The 16,795-nt window shown below is 39.7% G+C and overlaps 1 pseudogene; it reads left to right on the top strand.

Moving 5' to 3' along the window:
• The first annotated feature begins 13,799 nt into the window (after positions 1-13,799).
• On the top strand, positions 13,800-14,831 carry LOC143648414 (serine/threonine-protein kinase MARK1 pseudogene; annotated as a pseudogene).
• The last annotated feature ends 1,964 nt before the right edge of the window (positions 14,832-16,795 follow it).

Raw genomic sequence — 16,795 nt, 5'->3', positions numbered from 1 at the left:
GTGCCTGGTAAGAAGACAAAAATATTCACGAGTGAGAAGGGCCTGGGGAGGAAAGGAGGGTAATGCCAATCCAGGAGGATATCATGTAGGAAAAAAAAAAAGTATATTACTATTTACAACAAAATAGTACCCCCATTCGATTTTTCATGGGAATGATGTTGGAGAAGATTTTCTTATCTTGGGAATATGAGAAGTACAAGAAAATCCTCTTACCAGTAAATTAGATCAAGTAATGAAGCAACAAACAACTCCCAACAAAGCCTTATTAAAAGTTACAGGTGTTTATTGCATACAGATCTAAGGATCTAAGGTTCTGGGGTGAACCTAGTCTGTCTCTTCCATTCTCCCTTTGCCAAACCATTTTCTTTTCCGGGCTGCTAAATTACAATAAATTTTAGGGAAAGCCTTCCAAGTCATCTAAGGCCTACTTTTCTGGATAACAGAAAACAGTACCTTCCAGTTTGTTAGAAATCCTGGGATTACGGCCATTGGTCTACCACTGTGACATGAGGAAAGTAGTCTCTGTGCAAGTGAGAGAGAGGTAGAGATTGTGAGATAGACCATGTCTTGATACTTTACAACTAACCTTTCTCTTCCCCATTACCTTTAATCTTATAATTGCTAAAAATTATAATTTTTAGCTTTATAAAACCATGTCTTATACCTAATTATATAATTGGGTTTATCTTATAATTAGGCCTGAGTTGCTTCCAGGGAACCCTTCTGGTTGCTCAGATGTGGCCTCTCTCTCTATATATTTAAGCCCAGCTCTGCAAGGAAAATTATTACTCTCCTTCCTATGTGGGACATGACATTGGGGAGTGAAAGTCTCCCTGACAATGGGGGACATGACTCCCAGAGTTGAGTCTGGTCCTGGTACCGTGGGATCAACAATGCCTTCCAGACCAAAAGGGGAAAAAGAAATGTAACAAAATAAGGTATCAGTGGCTGAGAGAGTTCATGTGGAGTCGAGAGGGTATTCTGGAGGCTACTCTTATGCAAGCTTCAGATAGATATTGCTAATTGTCATGGATTTCCATATCCCAACTAACATCATTCCTGTTACCCTAAAGAACACCTAAGGTTCCAACTGAGACTCTACAAAAGTTTCATATACTAAGTATACTTTCCAGGAACCCTTAACTTCCAGAGGGTTCCTAGGTCAGATAAATCCTTGAAACCCAGAGGGGTCAGCCTCTCCAGAGCATCAACTATTGCCATCCCCCCATACTTTATTGTCAACAGTCCTTTTCAATATGAGAAAGTTAGAATGGCAATAGCCCAAAGACCCCTATAGATTGGGAGTAGGATGTAAAGAGGAGGACTTATAGTAGAGAAGATAGGATTTAACAAGTGGGTATGACTACTGAATCACTACAATGATATTTTAGCTTTCAGTATTTTGGAGCATCTAGAGGGAAAAACTTGAAAATGTGGAACGGTAACCCACACCAAACTTTGAAATCTGTTCTGTAACTTCTTGTTAAAATGTACTTTGAAAAATTATTGCCTTTTTTGGTATATATGGTAAATTTCATAATAATTAAAATATCAATAATATGATCTAAAAATCCCCCTCTCCAATGTGCCTCAGTACTGTGGAGGAGAGACAAAACAGCCAGTGAGTAGGACTGCCAGTGACGTCTCACCAGCATGAATTAAGCTATCCCCAGCCCTGGATGAGGTAGCTTGTGCAGACTGCCTAGAGGTTGCCCCATGGGGGCTGAATTAGTTCCAAAGTTCTCCAAGACTACTTTGAGTTCAGAGTCAATGTAGTAGGGATGAGGGCTGGAAGTCAACCTGTCATTGTACTATAAGGAGAGGCTGGGCACTCCCCCTAACTTTCAAGCTTCAGGTGTAATTAGGCCACTAGATGGAGAAGCTGAGCCGTGGAGATGCTAGTTACTGATCATGAAAATTTTCGTTGTATAAAGTAGCAGAAAAGACTAGGACATTTAGAATATGCACAGTTATTGAAATGAAACTAACTTTCAACTAAATAATCTATCTCCACCCCACAAATGAAAATATAACACCACCTGAAGAAGCCAAAAACCCCCCCCAAAACAAAAACCCAAATTTTTGAATCATAACCAGCCCTCCCTTTTTTAGTCTCTTATAGTGCCTAATACATATCAGAACTGAACCAGAATAATATATAGAGAGAGAATTGAACCAGAAATAAAAGACAGATGATGGAGAAATTAGTGGAATGTTGAGTTGAGATAGTCACGTGTTTCCCTTTTCTTTGGCATTACTGTACAGGATTAATTATGATCAATGAAAAATGTTTTGTTTCTCTAAGATCACAGAATAATATAATCAAAGTAACTATTTGTTGGGAACTTTCTATAATTGAGGCACTGTATTAAATGCTTTAGTTTCTCATTTATTCATGGAAGAAATCTATAAGATAAATATTTTTGTCTGCTTTACAGACAGGGCACCCAGGTTTACAGAGGTTCAGGACCCCCCAGTAAGAAGTGACAGAGCTAGGATTTAAATCAAAGAAGGCATAGACTTTGTCTACTCATTGTCCTCTTCGATAACGACTCATTGAAAGATGGACTTGGCTTTGAATCCTGGTCTATCACACTCCAATACACATGGAAAAGTGCAGCATATCTGCATGTTTTGGGTGTGACTTGGGTCCCCAGTTCTAAAGAGACTAAAAAAGGGAAAAGGCCGAGCCTTGGGCATATAATTGAGTAGTTTTCAAATTCTTGCCAGGCTTCAGCTGCCAAGGCAGGTGAGAGGCGTTTGGGGTAAGAATGATGAATTCAGCCCAAGCTCACCCCTTTTTGTGATGAGAGAAGGAAGCTGAGAGAACAATTTACGCATGAGGAAAATTGTTTTGGAGCATTTTGTGATAGAAGAGCTGGTTTATTTAAGATTTCTTATAGAACCAGGAATCAAATAGCTTAGTTAAGGCTTCTATATTGTTTCTCTTAAAAGTCTTACAGAGGGTGAAAACTACCTAGTGGGATAATGTTGAGTCTTTCTGAGTATAACTTTCTGCCTTTTTCCTTCCTTACCCAGAACATGAACTGGTTAGGAGTCCTGGCTAATGCTAGAGTTATGTGCTTGAAAACTATGAACTATTACTGCTGGGTTTTTTTCAGCAGCGGTACATGGGACTACCTGGGAATGAAATGGGGGCCCAGCTGACTGAAAATGCTCTGATTAGAGGTCACCAGCAGGTGTGTGGAACAGCCCTTCATGGTCATTGTTTGGGCCATGAATGACCCTTGGGGATATTCCTTTCTGATGCCCATTTGCAAGACTGATTTATAATAATCCATATCAGGAGAAAAAAAAAACTAAAAAATAAAAAATTCCAAGGACAGAAGGACCTTGAAACACATTAGCTAACATTTTAAATGGAGGACAAGGTTCTGGGCATTCTAATCAAATCAGTGGGCTTCCTCTCCACTGTCAAATGGAACTGAGCATCAAGGACAGTGCGTCTAGCATTCTTCTCAGACCAAGTCTATGCGTTACATGCTTTCAGGAAAAGGCTGAGCCTTGGGCATATAATTACCCATTCATTTCGATGATGTTGGGTCACACAACACATGACACTGGAGTTATCTCATACTTTGGTACCTTGTGCAGAATCCTTTTCTAGTGTAGAGATGCTTACAATCCAATGCCTAAACCTGGCATGGTACAATGACTAAAATTTCTAGAGTGTATCTTTCTGTTCTCCAATGGTTTAGATTTCTCAAATAAAATAGACGTCTAAAAAAATGACAAATGTGCTTGGGAGCTTTGAGTTCCAGTGTCACTGAGTCTAGTTGACTGAACAATTTATGTGAATTCTCTAGGCTTCATTAATTAAGTCATCTGTACAATGGAACTAATGATGGCACCTACCTCCTAACATTCTTTTGATGATAACATGAGCAAGTGAGAGTAAAGCACTAAAAATAATGGCTGATGCGTACTGAGTGAGAGATACTGTTGGTAGGAAGCACTTCTTCCTTATCCTGGTGTCTTTGTTCCCAAATGAAGACTTAACTTTCCGTGAATCCTCCTGGCCTTTCTCTATGTCTTCATTCATTCTACTGAAGTGCAGTGGGTTATTTGATGGGTGTGTTTGGAAGCAGAGCCTGGGCATTCTTTGCCTACCCTCTTCTTCCTGACTCCTTTTGAGAGTGACTCTGCCCTGAGATATTGTGAACGTTCTACTACTCTCAGCTATGCAGTAAGCTTATTGTATGTCTACAGTATCATTCTGTCCAATTCTGGAAGACAGAAGGCAACCATGGTCTCTTATGCTAGCTGAATCACTAACAAAGGTGAATGTGTTTAATCTCTAGCTGCTTTAATCCTTTTATTAGTTTTCAGTTGGTTCAGAACTCAGGAGAGACAAGATACTCATTTCTGGACTTCTGCAAAACTTGCTTTGATTATCACTGGAAAAAAAGCACACACACACAAACTGGTTGAGGTTAGTTCACTTTTGTGAATGAGTCTCAATGCCCACCATATTTGGTCTCTGAATACATATTTTTTACCCACCAACTGTAAAAAAAGACACAGTTTGGGATAGCATTCGGGTTTCCCAAATCCCAGGTGAAGCATGATTCTCCAGGCATAGTTTTAACTTTTAACAAATTCTTCAGATATTTATTTAAGACTTACCATACTAGTGTACTGTATACTATAGTAGCTAATTACAAGCTTGTTTTCAAATTTCTACTCTGTCACTTACTAGCCATGTGTTTTGGGACAGATTACTCAAACTCACCCTGCTTCAGCTTACTCATTTGCAAACTAGGAAGATAATATACCTAACTTATGGGGTTTTTAGGAAGACTAGATGAGTTCATAACTGTATAGAACTATTGTTATATACATAGCTAAAGTAAATATAAAATGACTCAACTGTTAAAATTACTTAAAAAATAATATGCCAGGTATTGTTCTCATTGTTGTAACTATATTGGTAAAACGAAATGAATAATTTTTGGAAGCTTCTTTTATTGCTGAGATAAATGGTTTAGTCTGAATCAATTTCCATTCTTTATTGTTTTTACTCTCTGAGAGCCTGCAGTTCCATAAGGTACAATGAATGACAAAAATCAATACTTGGATCAAACACAACATCTAAAATACTTTCTAATACTGTTTTATTTTTTGTAAAACTCATACAATTTACATACTATCTTGGTGGCAAAGCTTATATTTTGATATTGTGGGGAATAGAAATTTTAAAAATGTTTAAAATGAAAAGTTAGAGGTCCAAACTTTTTTTTTCTTTCCTGTGTGGCACTAAGAGAATGTACAGGGGAAGTCAGCTTGAAGTTCCCTCTTGATATAGAGAAATGAGCTTCAACAACAGGAGGCAACACAAAACAGAACAGATACATGGTTCAGGCTTCAGAATATTCATATCAATCATTCCTAATAGAACTAGGAAGCAAAAAAACATAAAAGTGCTTTAGATCGTTCAACATTATCCTACAACCCAAAATACGTTGCACTAAAAGGTTAATTGCATTCACGCAAGAAAACTCTCTTGATCATTATTGTTATTATTTCTGCTCCCTTTCCCAGAACTATTATTTCTAGATGTAGACGATGGTAGGAAAGAATACAAAACTTTCAAATAATTTATAATTGATTTCTAAAAGTCTCCACGTCACTTTTCTCATTATAAAGGTAACAGAACCACATAAAATAAGAAAGGCAAACAAAATACACTTAGTTTCAACATCATAATCATTTAGATTTTTTTCTTGCTTTTTTTTCATGTTAAAAAGTTCTATATAGGTTTGCTTTTCCTTTTAAAACCGACCTTTAGTTTCCTGGTTTGGATCTTCTTTTGTGAAATTATATGCTTTCGTATTGTCAGACACTTGGACTGCTTTTACTTTTTTGCCATTAAGAATAGTAGTGTACTAAGGGTGTACGGGTGGTTCAGTGGCAGGATGCTAACCTTCCATGCAGGAGACCTGGGTTTCATTTCCAGACCAGGCACTACCCCCACCAAAAAAAAAAAAGTAGCATACTAGAAATCTTGTACATATGTCTGTTTTAGCACTTTGGATGACTTCTTTTGGTTCAATTTCCAGGGCAGAATCACTATCACTGAGTTAAAGTGTGCAAGCATTTTTATGACTTTTGTTACATGTCGACAGTTTTTACTCATCTACCAGCAAAATATTAGAAAATCAACATCACTATTTTCAAAGGAAAGATACATTTCATTGAATAAAATTTTTGTCAATCTAAGAAGCAAACACTAATACTAGGCAGTTGTTTTATTTAGAATTTTTTGGATGATTATTTTTCTATGTGTTAGGTGTTGTCTTTTCCCTAAATTGCCTGTTCACATCTTTGCCTGGTCGAATCATAGCGTTTTTCTTACCATTTTGTATACATTTTTCCAAAGTAAAGATTTTGCTTTTATTGCAAATAATTGTTGCAAATACTTTTTCACAGTGTATTGTTAGCCTTTAAATGTATATTTCAATGTAGCCTTTTCACAGCATTGGCAAGCTAGGGTTTACATTTTCTAATGTAGACAAGCCTGTTTATCTGATTTTTTTCTGTTGTTATTTTTTCATTTATCTGATGTATTTAAAAAAAAATTTTAACCCAGTGATATTCATGAACACAGAATTATATAAAGCACATACACCCACACAAATATTTCCCCCTAGACCACATGTTTTGAACAGCCAAAAGTCACCCAGGTTTGCTTATAGTGTTCCAAAGATTTTGCTCTCTTGTACCCTGTATCCCCAAATCCTCTCCCTCTCTCCACAAAGACTGCTTATTCTCAATCGTCAGCTGTTTCTCTTTTGAATTTCTTTAGGTTTAGTTGCCACTATTCGTGGTGTATCTCACTTTGTTATGTAATTTCCTTCTGACATGTTTTGTATTCCTAACTAGAACATCAGCTCTTGAGAATCAAAGTCATAACTTATTGCCTGCCTATATTTTCCACAGCACATAACAGCATGAAAAATGACCTGCTGAATGGGAACCAGCCAATATTGCCTGGTAGATTAAACAACAGGCTATAGGAGGGAAACCAGAAAACAATAAAGTTTTCAGAAATCCAGATAAAGGAATCTATTTTTAAATGAATTTTCCAAATTTGAATTTAGTAATATTGTCATTAGAAGAATCACCGGGCTAGAGTGCTATGGTTCATATTCTCACCCAAAGGGCACATTAACTCTGGCTTCAGTCTGTATCTTCAGGGACAGGTGTGCTCCTGCTCAAGGTAAGGAAACTGAGGCAGCTGACCAGATGTTATTCTAGGGGGACCTCAAATTCAAAGGAGATGTCCTTATTATTTTGTATCAGTGTCTCTGCATGTTGTCAATTCTAGAAATTGAGACTGCAGATAGGTATCGAATTGTGAGATTGTTAGGAAAGTTAGATTTATGAAGCAGGGTTGGTATAGAATCTGGTCTTCAGAGCAGGGGACTGAAAACTGGACTTCCAGTAGTGGTAGCATTGCGTGCTCCATCCTGAGGACCAAAATACTCCTAAGGAGCTGCTTGAAGTGGTGACAAGCCTTTGACAGGCCTTTTCATTTATGCAAAGGTAAAGCCACAATGCTTGGGGAGTGGTAGGGAAAGGGTTTGTGGGGAGTGGAAGGGAGCTGAGCCAGAAACATAGCCAGTATCTAACATCAGGGAGAAAATGTATCTACTAAAGAAAATAATTTGATGGCCTTCTCTATATGTCTCACTAGCTGTTGTTTCTACTGTCTGACTCTCACTTTCACATTTGTTTCATCAGTTAACAACCATCACACATCATCACACATTTTTTTAACTAATGAAAAAGCAGCACTTTTTGAGGAAGAGCGTTAGTGTCCCTGGTTCTTCTCTCCATTCCTACATCTCCCAAATAAACTATAAAGATGAAACCTACAAGCATAGCAGCTGGCCAGGGCTAAAGGGAAAATATGATTTAATCACTAGACTGTAGAAACGATCTATTATTTTGTCTTACTTCTCCCTCATCTTTCTTTTCTTTTTTTTTTCTCTTTAGAGAATTAATATGGGGAGAGCCAAAGAAGTTTGGATAAGTACTTTACAATACTAAGAAGGGATCAGCAGAGGATGCTGGTCACAGAGATATTTGTGGATTGCTTGTTGTGTGCCAAGCACTATATAGTACACTTTCTGTGTCTTTAATCCACACAACACTATGAGATAGGTCTTCCCCATTTTATAGAAGGGGAAAATGAAGCTTTGGCAGGTTAAAAAAATTGCCCAAGGTTATCTGGCTAATAGGAGTCAAATCCAGGGAGTCTCCATACCAGAGCCCATACAGTCCCTGTGCTATTCAGCTAGGAGTTCCAGGCAGAAAGCAACAACCAGGAAAAGTTCGAGGAAAGTTTCCCCAGGAAGTCCCCAAAATACTTAGAGTGCGACCGAACTTTCTGCTTTCATGCAGGAGGAGAACTTTGATATTAGAGAAGAATGTTGGTCTCTTGAAGACCAAAGAACTTGGACTTGAGTTAAAGAGAGAAGTGAAAGAAACACCTTCAACTTCTCCAAAGAACTTATAATCATCTTTCTTTTAATATGCAGCCAATGAGGAGAGATTCAAGGGAGAATGAGTTTGTGGTCTCAAATGATCACACCTAATGCTAACAGCACATGTACTTAATTGATGTAACAATTTTCTGGCTTGGATATTTATAGCAGAAATTTCCCAGGTTCTCGTCATTATAATCAGCATCTCTTGGAGGTAATACAATAAACCTGGCAAATACTAGAATTAAAACTAATTCTCCTTTGCCTCTGGAGTACCCTAAGATCCAGACACAGGTAGGTGTTGTGAGGTACTTCCATTATATTTTTTCTGCTCAGTTTCAAGTCTAGGGACCTAAAGTCTTTCATAACTTCAGATTCTGTTACAAAGCTGCACTGGCATTTGAAAATAATAAGATCCCCACCTGACCTACTCCAAATTGTAGTGGATCCTGAAATTGATCAATACTTATGGGATTTTCTAAACAACCTATGTTATACTGGCATAGATTAGATTAGAGCATTTATTATTCAACTCCTACTTTGTGCTAGGCACTGGGGATATGGGGCCAAAATACCCTCATATTGGAAGATCCCACTTGCACAGCCTGAGGTAGCAACGGAAGCCTAGAGACATATACAATTTGGAGAAATGGAAGAACTCATGTAGACTACAACTGTAGTTACCCATAGTAGTTCCTGGTTGTTAATGTGATTCAAAAATAATATTCTGGACTTCTGGAGAAGATGGCGGCTTAGTAAGACACGCGGGTCTTAGTTCCTCCTCCAGAACAGCTACTAGGGGAGTAGAAACGATACAGAACAGCTCCTGGAGCCATGACAGAGATCAAGAAGACAGCGCACCCCATTCTGGAACAGCTGACTGGCTGGGAGAACCCGCTCCGGTGAGATTGCCGAGGGGCGCGGGCTTCCCCGGGCCGGGGCGGCAAGCAGCTGGAGTCCCTCCCTTCCTCCTTCCCGGGCCAGCTGGGAGAATTGGACAGGCGGTCCCCTCAAGCCGCGGTGGCTGGCGCTGCCCCCCACATGTGGCCCCCTGGACCAACTGGGAGAATTGGATCGGAGATCCCCAGGCTGCGGAGAATGGTGACCAGAGTCCCTTCCAAACATGTGGCTTCCCGGTCCGGCTGGGAATAGTGCACTCTCCCGGGCCACGGAGGCTGGTGCCCTCCCACCATGCTTGGTGCCCCGGGCTGGCTAGGAGATTCAGACAGGCACTCTCCCGGGCTGCGGCGGCCGGCGACCCTCCCCACGTTCGGATCCCCGGGCCGGCTGGCACTCTTCCAAGCCACTTCAGCTGGCGAACCTCCCCCACGGCGAGAGTTTTCCAAAGTTAAAGGACCCACAGCACCTTTTACTGGTGGGAACCGCAGACAAATGAGTGCCACGAGTGCCACCGACTGGGCAGGATAAGAAAAACAGAACCCAGAGATTTCACAGAAAAATCTTTCAACCTGTTGGGTCCAACACCCAGGGAAATCTGTCTAAATGCCCAGACGCCAGCAGAAGATAACGGATCACGCTCAGAAAATTGAAAATATGGCCCAGTCAAAGGAACAAACCAATAGTTCAAATGAGATACAGGAGCTGAGACAACTAATGCTGAATATATGAACAGAAATGGAAAACCTCTTCAAAAACGAAATCGATAAATTGAGGGAGGACATGAAGAAGACATGGGCTGAACAAAAAGAAGAAATAGAAAAACTGAAAAAACAAATCACAGAACTTATGGAAGTGAAGGATAAGGTAGAAAAGATGGAAAAAACAATGGATACCTACAATGGTAGATTTAAAGAGACAGAAGATAGAATTAATGATTTGGAGGATGGAACATCTGAATTCCAAAAAGAAACAGAAACTGTAGGGAAAAGAATGGAAAAATTGAACAGGGGATCAGGGAACTGAAGGACAAAATGAAGCGCACAAATATATGTGTTGTGGGTGTCCCAGAAGGAGAAGAGAAGGGAAAAGGAGGAGAAAAACTAATGGAAGAAATTATCACTGAAAATTTCCCAACTCTTATGAAAGACCTAAAATTACAGATCCAAGAAGTGCAGTACACCCCAAAGAGAACAGACCCAAAAAGGCGTTCTCCAAGACACTTACTAGTTAGAATGTCAGAGGTCAAAGAGAAAGAGAGGATCTTGAAAGCAGCAAGAGAAAAACAATCCATCACATACAAGGGAAACCCAATAAGACTATGTGTAGATTTCTCAGCAGAAACCATGGAAGCTAGAAGACAGTGGGATGATATATTTAAATTACTAAAAGAGAAAAACTGCCAACCAAGACTTCTATATCCAGCAAAATTGTCTTTCAAAAATGAGGGAGAAATTAAAACATTCTCAGACAAAAAGTCACTGAGAGAATTTGTGACCAAGAGACCAGCTCTGCAAGAAATACTAAAGGGAGCACTAGAGTCAGAACCGAAAAGACAGAAGAGAGAGGTATGGATAAGAGTGTAGAAAGAAGGAAAATCAGATATGATGTATATAATACAAAAGACAAAATGGTAGAGGAAAATATTATCCAAACAGTAATAACACTAAATGTTAATGGACTGAATTCCCTAATCAAAAGACATAGACTGGCAGAATGGGTTAAAAAACAGGATCCTTCTATATGCTGTCTACAGGAAACACATCTTAGACCCAAAGATAAACATAGGTTGAAAGTGAAAGGTTGGCAAAAGATATTTCATGCAAATAACAACCAGAAAAGAGCAGGAGTAGCTATACTAATATCCAACAAATTGGACTTCAAATGTAAAACAGTTAAAAGAGACAAAGAAGGACACTATATACTAATAAAAGGAACAATTAAACAAGAAGACATAACAATCATAAATATTTATGCACCAAACCGGAATGCCCCTAAATACGTGAGGAATACACTGCAAACACTGAAAAGGGAAATAGACATATATACCATAATAGTTGGAGACTTCAATTCACCACTCTCATCAATGGACAGAACATCTAGACAGAGGATCAATAAAGAAATAGAGAATCTGAATATTACTATAAATGAGCTAGACTTAACAGACATCTATAGGACATTACATCCCACAACAGCAGGATACACCTTTTTCTCAAGTGCTCATGGATAATTCTCAAAGATAGACCATATGCTGGGTCACAAAGCAAGTCTTAACAAATTTAAAAAGATTGAAATCATACACAACACTTTCTCGGATCATAAAGGAATGAAGTTGGAAATCAATAATAGGCGGAGTGCCAGAAAATTCACAAATACGTGGAGGCTCAACAACACACTCTTAAACAACGAGTGGGTCAAAGAAGAAATTGCAAGAGAAATTAGTAAATACCTCGAGGCGAATGAAAACGAAACACAACATTTCAAAACTTATGGGACACAGCAAAGGCAGTGCTAAGAGGGAAATTTATTGCCAAAAATGCCTATATCAGAAAAGAAGAAAAGGCAAAAATGCAGGAATTAACTGTCCACTTGGAAGAACTGGAGAAAGAACAGCAAACTAACCCCAAAGCAAGCAAAAGGAAAGAAATAACAAAGATTAGAGCAGAAATAAATGAAACTGAAAACATGAAAACAACAGAGAAAATCAATAAGACCAGAAGTTGGTTCTATGAGAAAATCAATAAGATTGATGGGCCCTTAGCAAGATTGACAAAAAGAAGAAGAGAGAGGATGCAAATAAATAAGATCAGAAATGGAAGAGGAGACATAACTACTGACATCACAGAAATAAAGGAGGTAATAACAGGATACTATGAAGAACTTTACGCTAATAAATACAACAATTTAGATGAAATGGACGGGTTCCTGGAAAGACATGAACAACCAACTTTGACTCAAGAAGAAATAGATGACCTCAACAAACCAATCACAAGTAAAGAAATTGAATTAGTCATTCAAAAGCTTCCTAAAAAGAAAAGTCTAGGACCAGACGGCTTCACATGTGAATTCTATCAAACATTCCAGAAAGAATTAGTACCAACTCTCCTCAAACTCTTCAAAAAAATCGAAGTGGAAGGAAAACTACCTAATTCATTCTATGAAGCCAACATCACCCTCATACCAAAACCAGGCAAAGATATTACAAAAAAAGAAAACTACAGACCATCTCTCTAATGAATATAGATGCAAAAATCCTCAATAAAATTCTAGCAAATCGTATCCAACAACACATTAAAAGAATTATACATCATGACCAAGTAGGATTCATCCCAGGTATGCAAGGATGGTTCAACATAAGAAAATCAATTAATGTAATATACCATATCAACAAATCAAAGCAGAAAAATCACATGATCATCTCAATTGATGCAGAGAAGGCATTTGACAAGATTCAACATCCTTTCCTGTTGAAAACACTTCAAAAGATAGGAATACAAGGGAACTTCCTTACAATGATAGAGGGAATATATGAAAATCCCACAGCTAATATCATTCTCAATGGGAAAAAATTGAAAACTTTCCCCCTAAGATCAGAAACAAGACAAGGATGTCCATTATCACCACTATTATTCAACATCATGTTGGAGGTTCTAGCCAGAGCAATTAGACAAGAAAAAGAAATACAAGGCATCAAAATTGGAAAGGAAGAAGTAAAACTATCACTGTTTGCAGACGATATGATACTATACGTCGAAAACCCAGAAAAATCCACAACAAAACTACTAGAGCTAATAAATGAGTACAGCAAAGTAGCAGGTTACAAGATCAACATTCAAAAATCTGTAGCATTTCTATACACTAGTAATGAACAAGTGGAGGGGGAAATCAAGAAACGAATCCCATTTACAATTGCAACTAAAAGAACAAAATACCTAGGAATAAATTTAACTAAAGAGACAAAAAACCTATACAAAGAAAACTACAAAAAACTGTTAAAAGAAATCGCAGAAGACCTAAATAGATGGAAGAGCATACCGTGTTCATGGATTGGAAGACTAAATATAGTTAAAATGTCAATCCTAGGCGGGGCGGGGCGGGCGCAGGCGTGCGCTGAGGGCCGCGCCCCGGGCAGCGCCAGGCAGAGATTTGAGGCGCCGGTTCGCCGTCAGCCACAGCCGGGAGAGCCTAGCGGGCCTGGGCACCACCCCTCCGCGCCCCTTCCCGGCCTCCCAGCCCTCGGCGCCCGCCCGCACCCGGTGCCCTCACTCGCTCCTGCCTGCGTCCGCCACCGCCGCCGCCGCCGCGGGAAGCAGCTCCCCCTTGTTCTCCTCCGCGTCCTCGTGCCCCTTTCCCCAGCCGCTGGCTGCAGCGCCCCCAGGGTCCGCAGAGACCCGGTCTGACCCCTCCGCCCGCCCAAGATGTCCGCCCGGATGCCATTGCCGACGGTGAATGAGCGGGACACGGAGAACAATACATCTGTGGATGGATACACTGAACCACACATCCAACCTACTAAATCAAGTAGCAGACAAAACATCCCTCGGTATAGAAACTCCATTGCATCAGCCACAAATGAACAGCCTCATGTTGGAAATTACCACTTGCTGAAAACAATAGGGAAGGGAAATTTTGCCAAAGTGAAATTGGCAAGACATGTTCTAACTGGTAGAGAGGTTGCTGTCAAAATAATAGACAAAACTCAGCTCAATCCTACCAGTCTACAAAAGGCCCAACTTCTCAAGTGAAATTATTGCCCTCACTGCTACATGGGACGTTGACATCCCCGCTACATGCAAGGAAAGTCTCCCTGGCAGCATGGCAGATGACTTCCAGTGATTAGTCTGGCCCTGACACTGTGGGATCAACAATGTCATTCTCAACTAAAGGGGGAAAAGAAGTGTAACTAATAAAGTATCAGTGGCTGAGAGAGTAAAAAAAAAAAAAAAAAAGTCAATCCTACCTAAATTGATTTACAGATTCAATGCAATATCAATCAAAATCCCAACAACTTATTTTTCAGAAATAGAAAAACCAATAAGCAAATTTATCTGGAAGGACAGGGTGCCCCGAATTGCTAAAAACATCTTGAGGAAAAAAAACAAAGCTGGAGGTCTCTCGCTGCCTGACTTTAAGGCATATTATGAAGCCACAGTGGTCAAAACAGCATGGTATTGGCATAAAGATAGATATATCGACCAATGGAATCAAATAGAGTGCTAGATATAGACCCTCTCTTGAATCTACCATAAAAATCTCAAATCCAATCTTCTATTTCCTGAATGTGAGCTCCTGTCCTCTCAGGGCATGTTCACATATATCCACCGTATGCATTTTTCAGTTGCATAAAAACTGTGTACATCTATTTTCTCTCAGTTCTTACTTAGTCTGAACCTCCCAGTTGATCTCTTGGCATCTCTCCTTCTAGGCCTCTTTCTAAAACTCAAGCTTGATCATGTCTCTCTTCAGCTTAAAACTTCAATAAGTAGTTTATCACTTGCTTGGACTAGGTCCCTTCAGGATCTGGGTCCCTGCTGAGCCGGGCAGCGTCCCCTACTGCCCCTCCCTCCTTGTCCTTCAGGCCTCCGGCCACAGCAGATGCGTACAGTTCAAGAACCCCTCAGGGTTTCGTGTTCCCTGCTTTGTCCTCTCTCGTCTAGAATGTATTTCCTTCCTCTCCATTGCATCAGCCACAAATGAACAGCCTCATGTTGGAAATTACCACTTCCAGAAAACAATAGGGAAGGGAAATTTTGCCAAAGTGAAATTGGCAAGACATGTTCTAACTGGTAGAGAGGTTGCTGTCAAAATAATAGACAAAACTCAGCTCAATCCTACCAGTCTACAAAAGGCCCAACTTCTCAAGTGAAATTATTGCCCTCACTGCTACATGGGACGTTGACATCCCTGCTACATGCAAGGAAAGTCTCCCTGGCAGCATGGCAGATGACTTCCAGTGATTAGTCTGGCCCTGACACTGTGGGATCAACAATGTCATTCTCAACTAAAGGGGGAAAAGAAGTGTAACTAATAAAGTATCAGTGGCTGAGACAGTAAAAAAAAAAAAAAAAAAAGTCAATCCTACCTAAATTGATTTACAGATTCAATGCAATATCAATCAAAATCCCAACAACTTATTTTTCAGAAATAGAAAAACCAATAAGCAAATTTATCTGGAAGGACAGGGTGCCCCGAATTGCTAAAAACATCTTGAGGAAAAAAAACAAAGCTGGAGGTCTCTCGCTGCCTGACTTTAAGGCATATTATGAAGCCACAGTGGTCAAAACAGCATGGTATTGGCATAAAGATAGATATATCGACCAATGGAATCAAATAGAGTGCTAGATATAGACCCTCTCTTGAATCTACCATAAAAATCTCAAATCTAATCTTCTATTTCCTGAATGTGAGCTCCTGTCCTCTCAGGGCATGTTCACATATATCCACATATATGTCAGTCTAAAGACCTCTGTTTTTCTTCCCTTTCCCTCTCTCCAAGCCATTCCTTAGACCCGCTCTTTTCCAGCCAACAAAGAGCCGAACTACTACTTGTGTACTTGATCTAAGGAGACACATCTCCTCCACAGGCTGGCCAGGCAAAACTTCTGCCCAATTTGGGACAAGTTGGGCAAAACAGAATCTCACTCTTGGAAATTTTAATTTAGAATTATGATAGTGGACTAAGAAGAATTATGCACATCTGAGGTGGTGTTATATATAAAAATATTATGCAAGTTTCATTTTATGCTCCAAATATGACATAGTATAAAGCCATTCAAAAATGGGAACTTGGAGCTATCTGGGTTCCCAGTTCAGACTTTTGGGAAAGAGCAGTACAATAATTTATATTTTTGGCTTCTTGTCAGCTCCCTGTCTTTATGACCAACTTTCCTATTAAAACCAAGCCCTATTATAAGGTTTGAGTGGTAAGGGGAGTTTCGTTCCTTGGGACCTAACAGGTAACTAAAGTGCCTGGTACTGTACGTGGCCCACAGTGGGTGTTCAATAAACAGCAGCTGCCATCACCACCACCATCATCCTTCTGATGGACTCTGACGACAACCATGGCTTATCCTTCTCTATTTCCCTGTACCCTATAGCAGGGCAGTGTAATGGTTAAGAGCTTTGGGGTCCTGGGTTAAAACCCTAACTCATCAGTTTGGGATGTATGGCTTTGGGCAAGGTACTTACAATCTTTGGGCCCTGTTTACTTATCTGTCAAATGATAACTGTCATTTACTGTCTGTTTACTTATCTGTCAGATGACAGTTGATGCTTCCGTGGAACTCTGGGCTCAGTGAGATAAAACTGTAAAATGTTGCACCCACGGCTTGGTGTCAGGTAAGCAAATAGTAAAAGGCATCACCTGCTGCTGCCATTTCCTATTTAGT

Source organism: Tamandua tetradactyla, chromosome 10 (assembly GCF_023851605.1).
Source record: "Tamandua tetradactyla isolate mTamTet1 chromosome 10, mTamTet1.pri, whole genome shotgun sequence".
In the NCBI taxonomy this organism is placed as follows: Eukaryota; Metazoa; Chordata; class Mammalia; order Pilosa; family Myrmecophagidae; genus Tamandua; species Tamandua tetradactyla.
Note: the sequence above shows the minus strand (reverse complement) of the source record. Positions and strands in the feature narration are given on the sequence as shown.